Consider the following 6,538-nt stretch of genomic DNA (forward strand, 5'->3'; position numbering starts at 1 on the left):
TTTTTCGGTCTACTGGTTTTTCTGTTTCGGTCTACTGGTTTTTCTGTTACCTGCTGGTTCCGGTCTACTGGTCTATTGATTTTTGGCCTACTGAATTTTTTTTTTACTCATTTCAGTAGTCTATTACAGTAGCTTATTTTTCAGTAGTCTATTACTGTAACTTATTTTCAGTAGTCTATCTGGGTAACTTTCAGGACTTATTTTCAGAAGTCTATAAAACCTTATTATTTCTAGTTCCTCTTCCCCAGATTATGAAACCTGGTTTGCTCTGATACCATTTCAATGTTACGCCCCGGGACGGGGGTTGGTTGACACCGACGTTGCTCTCAAATTTACATTCGAAAACAACAAGTCTCAGAGTACAGAATTCAGAAACCAGTCTTTTATTCATAATACTGAAAATTCAATGTCTGATACAACTCAATTAATAATGTTTTACAGCGGAAATATAAAACCATAAATATAACGTCTTAACAAATGCAGCGGAATAAACATAAACTAGAACTAATAGAAAACGGTCTTCTTCACCAGCCCCAGAATTGAATCTGCTCTTCTTCTTCTAACTTTTCTTCCTCGTTCTTATCTGAGATGGGTTTGGTGGGTGAGTGATATGATTGTCACTCAGTAAGCAGGGGCGGGAATAACTCTCAATTTTCGAAATCGTTTTCAACAGGACAGTAAAACAGTAATATGCAGAAAACTCTTACTTTCATAACAGAAATCAGAATTCAGAAATCACAGGTTTCAGAACAGAAATCAGAATTAGTAAGCGCTGAGCACGTTAGTGAATTTCATGGCTAAACCGATATCAGAAGCCTTGAAAATATTTAAATGAAAAATATTTATTCTTGTTTTGGTCATCATCGTCTCCTTTCCCCAACCTATTATCGTATATTCGGGTAAAATCCTTCAATTTCATGAAATTGTGTCATATAATCATTTAATCATGCAATAATACCTTTAATCATTTAATATGTATCACGCAAGAATTTCAAATCAATTTAATAAAACAATTAAGCAATTCAAATAATTTTCATGCATGTAGTTTACATAGGTTTGTTTTTCGGACGTTACAGTTGGACCACGGATATTAAACAAGTGCGGAAACGACACGGCTTGACTAGTGATGAGATACATATTTGATGCAAACAACCAGTTAACAAGAAACGACTAGATATGCAAACAAAGAGTATAAGGTGCTTAAGGTAAAAAACAAGACAGATATTTATGAATGTTCGAATATGAATACTCCTACGTAACCCTTTCTTTTACTTAAGAAAAAATTCACTAAAAGACTTTGATTTGATAATACTTTGTAACAATTCACTTCAATTACGATTAATCGCAGCTTAAGCTAAAACTTTTAGTATACACTTTACAAATTTTAGATGTTGAAAAACATTTGATTCACCAAAAAACAACAATACAATCACTACAAGAAATTCTGCGCATACAACAACGCACATACGACAACGATTTTTGTGAAAAACCGTTGTCGTATGTTTTTAACAACGGTTTTAACGAAAACCGTTATCTTTTGGGGATCAAAGACAATGGTTTTTAGGGTCAATGACAACGGTTCTATAAACCGTTGTCTTTGAGCGTTTTTTCCTAGTCAATGACAACGGTTCTAATAACCGTTGTCTATTAGCGTGTTTTTTTGGACAACCGACAACGGTTTTAAGAAACCGTTGTCGATTAGCGTGGTTTTTGGACAAACAACAACGGTTTTGGAAAACTTTGCCATATTTAGCGACGGATTTTCTAAAACCATCGCTAAATGTAGCGACGGTTATATGAAAACCGTCGCTAATTTAAAATTAGCAATGGTTTTGTATAAATCGTCGCTAAAATTAGCGACGGTTTTAACTAAAATGGTTTAAAGCCAAACTGTCGTAAAATTAAAACATGCGCCAGTTTTTCAATAACCGTCACTAAACTGTCGCAAACTGGCTATAAATATTTCGGTCCATTTTCCTCCACAACACTTCACAACGCTTAAAATTTTTCTCTCTTACACGATTTTATCACTTCACACAACACTTAAAATGTTTCTCACCACTTCATAACACTTAAAATTTTTCTCTCTTACACGATTTTAATACTTCACAACACTTAAAATTTTTCTCTTTTACACGATTTTAGTTTCGATTGTTAGTTTTTTTAGATTTATTAAATTATTAAAAGTTTTATTATTTTTCGAAACAAATCAGCGACGGAAATCTTGATTACAGACCGTCGCTAACATTAGCGACGGTCTTGATTGCCGTCGCCAATTTTAGCGACGGTATAATAAACCGTCGCTAATTAGCTACGGTTACGAATAAAACCGTCGCTAAATTTATTAGCAACGGTTTTCCAAAAACCGTCACAAATTCTAATATTGCAGACTTAAAATATGTAAACTTGTAATCGTTAAGTTCAGATATTTTTCTTCTGTCTTGATTCTCATATTTATAGTTGAAAAGTTCTTATATTTGAAAAGTTCTTATGACCGGAAACTCTATATGTACTAACTCCCGACATAATGACATTGTCACTTACAATAAATGTACACTGTAATAAATGTCGTTATGTAATAAATGTCATTTAATGTCGTTTATATTTTTCCAGCTTTAGTCCTTATAACTTCTGAAAAATTGATTTAACATTGGACATTTTGATAAACATTTTGTCGATTGGGGGTTGGCAGGATACTGCGCAATAATGCTTAAACTGAAATAACTTGAGTTCAGTGTATCCACCTCGATTTTCTCATATTTGATCGGTTGCAGTGCAGTTGGAATTTAACGTCTATACTTGTGTACTTTATTTAATACTTGATCTGATGAATTCAGATAATCTCTTGCAGCTAGAGATTTATTATGTACGTTTTGCAGTTTGAACTCTTGGTATGTATTCTATTTGAGAGGTTTGACTCTTGATTCAGCGGTTGGAAAACCTGCAACGGTTGGATTTTGAAACAATTTGATAATATTTATTTGTCGATTACCAAAACTTGGGAGTAAAAAAATTTTCGAACACTAAAAATATTAATTTTTTATCTTCAAATTAATTATTTTTTCATATTTTTTTACAGTGCTATAGCTAGTTATCTAAAAACTTAAAAATATAAAATAAATAAATAAATACTTTTAGAAATTTAAAATATTTTTTAAATAAATAAGATGTTTTAGTTATAGATAAATTATAAATTAACTAGAAAATAGTTTTCTGATATTTTTTAATAAATTTAGTAATGTTTTGTTATTATTATAAAAAAATTGAGTGTTTTTTAAGAACTTGCTATGGGTATTTTTGGTGCTTAAAATTGTGAAACCAAGCCACAAAAAGTTGTCTCTCTAACATTGTGTTTGGAATGTAGAAAAATGAGATTTGGAATTCGAAATATCATTTTAAGTGTTTGGAAGTATGAAATTTCAAAAAGAAATTGGTATAAAGCTCACGTAGGTTAAGTTTGGTCCTCAGCTTGACACACCCTTGGATAATTCATCCCTCGAGATCCTACTAAAAATCATAAAAACTCTTACGAGACCATCTCATGCACTGTTCAATTTTATAAAACATATCTCTTAGTCGACCCAACTTATGAAAAAATTATTTTTACGTCAAAAATATTATTTTTCCGTCTAAATATGGATCGGATCGTCTTCTCTTATGGATATAGATCATTGTCTCATAAAAAACTTACTTATTACCAGTACTCCATGCAATTATGCGATTGAGAAAAATTATATTTTTAGTCATGTAAATCGCTCGTGTTTCATTTCTAGTGATATCACCTGCTAATTCACAATTTTGTACATTAAATTGCATTTTATCCAATTTCAGTCATTTTTCATCATAATACTGACGTGATATCAGACATCCTCGTAATGTCCATCGTCATGTCAATAATTTTCGATTACACATCGTCATTGTTCGATATCAAGTTACACTCCGATGAAAAACATAATAAAATCGAAAAAAAACCTCAACGAACTAAGATGGTAAACTGATCGATAATTAATATGATAAAAAAAAACACGCAAGTTACGTGCCAGTACTGTAATGTTCTGGTCCAATTGTCAATTGCGTCAACGTCAAAGCACATACAATGGTTCACTCAATTTTATGGTAGATGTGAATACGACTCTATTATTGTAAATTCATATATGATCTTTGGAGTGATGGGATAACATTAAGAAACAAAAATTGTTGGCATACTATGAAGAAAAAGTTGTCTCGAGGTGGACAAAATTATAAGCGAAACCCTCGAGTATTTCCATTCTTCAATGTGTTTCCCATTGGCCAAAATGGTTTGTGAGGTGGAAAAATTATGCACACGAATTCGAACAAGAAAATGTTGCTCAACTGCTGCTGACCACGTGCGGGATGCGTACACCATGAGCTTCCCTCATGCACACTGCTTAATTCTTTGTGCCATGTGACAATGGAGGCCAGCCACACAATTAAATGCCACTAATTTCCTTCTAATTATTAAAAAAAATTGTTAACTTTTTAAAGAAATTATATATGATTTCTAGAAAATTGTAAATATGCCGTTTCGATAATGCCGTAACTAAATTTTTGAGTCTGTCTGTCTGCTGAAATGTATATACACTTAGCACCCGATACCCCCTTTAGTTGACATTATTTCCATGGCCTACATAGAGGTCCTTGTAGGGAGAAAATTCTAAAAGTTAAAAAGTAGAAAATTACAAGACGAGAGAAATATTACGTGCTCGAGAAAAGTGCTGCAAATATATTTGTTTATTGACACTATAAATAGGTTGGGGGAGCTGCTCAAACCCTAGTAGAATTGAAGCCACCTAAAAATCATTATTTAAAAAAAAAAAAAAAAACTCAGAGTTTCACTACTCGTTCTTGTGTTGAGTCGAGATGGTGTATACAAGTGGCGAGAAACAAGGGTATGAAAACTTATTTGTCAGAGAAGACGAGTCCGAGGTTTATTTTAAAATATATCGAGATACTGAGGGCGACGACGATGACGACGACGACGGCTCGAGAGTGGCACCTGCGGCATAACCATCTCTATATTTAAACTTTATGTTGTCTTGATTAGATCTAATCAATAAATATATAATATTGTCTCTGCTAGAGACAACGGAGAGGAAAAGGTAAGAGGTCTTGTGTTTCCCTTTCTCAGGAGATTTATACACATCCAAGTGTATTAATCTATTGTATCATGGTCGATTATTACTAGCAGTATTATAAAATATGATATGTTATTCATGTTATGTTTATTATTATTTAAATATCCCGATTCGCGCATAATCTTTATCAGCAAATTGCACATTAGATTTTTGGTTGATTAGTTAGTTAGTTGATTTTTCTTGGAAACTTCTCTCGTGTTGTCTTTGTTCTTTCACAGGATGAATTCTTGTTTAACAGAAACATTTATCCAATGTTTGCCGATATTTTTTAGTGCAAATATTTTGAGGGAATGAGTTTTGGGATTTTGAAAATGTTTCCTAAAAACATTAATACTCAAAATTGCCCCTAGTCTCTAATTAGTAGATATAAGAATATAAATTCAAAAAATGAACATTCAAAGTATTTATATATTTAAATATATAGATATATATAAGCTGTTGTGTTGCTAGATTTTGTGCATAAAATTGGTCTCCATCGATCGATTCAGTGACTTTCGGAAAAAAACTCATTTCGATCCGTAATGTTTACGATGAATGCGTAGATTTTTAAGCATGTATGTCACCATATAAACTAGAAACTGAGCTAGCCGTGGAAATATATATATATATATATGGAGATGACATTTACAAGACAACGAGTGGTCCAATTATGTGTAGTCCAACACATTACATTGAAATCTGGTCTTTTGATAACATGTTAAGATTGAGACTTGAACTTATATGTAACTCCCAATGGTTTTATCTACCGATGTGAGACAACTAACGATAACATAAAACAAATCAAGAAGAATGTTGATGCTTAATTCATCAATGTAGATTACATTGTCACACTTATAATCATACTAAAAGAAACAAAAAAAATACATACAAAAGGAAGCCGATGAACATATTAACCAACAACACAAACGTAACCAGAAGAAAAGGAACGAAAAAATATTAATATTATAGGCCTACCTTTCTTCATTCAATAATATGGATCATTTCATTTCTTCTGGAAAAGACTGCTTTTACTGTACTTAAGTTTGATCCAATGAACGCCGGTGGTGGCGCCCTCCTTCACTTTCTTGGCTGCCACCTTTGTTTTCTCCACGCTTTTCTCCATCCCAGCCGATGCCGCCTCCTTTGTTCGCTCGAATTTCTGGCTTAATCTCTTCGAAAGCTTCGGGGACGGCCCCCCGAGCCGACGTGGCTCCAGGGCGGGCTTCGAGGAGGCTGTGCTGCCGCCGAATGGGTTCTCGTTCAACAGCACCATTGTTTTTTTTTTTACCCCAAGAAAAGACCGATGGTTTAGTCTTCCTTGAGAGAACGATGATGAACGGTACGCTGAGTTTTGTGCTCTCTGAATTTGTTAGGACAAAAATTTTTTCACTTTATGGTTTGAA

Source organism: Primulina tabacum, chromosome 10 (assembly GCF_025594145.1).
Source record: "Primulina tabacum isolate GXHZ01 chromosome 10, ASM2559414v2, whole genome shotgun sequence".
Classification (NCBI taxonomy): domain Eukaryota; kingdom Viridiplantae; phylum Streptophyta; class Magnoliopsida; order Lamiales; family Gesneriaceae; genus Primulina; species Primulina tabacum.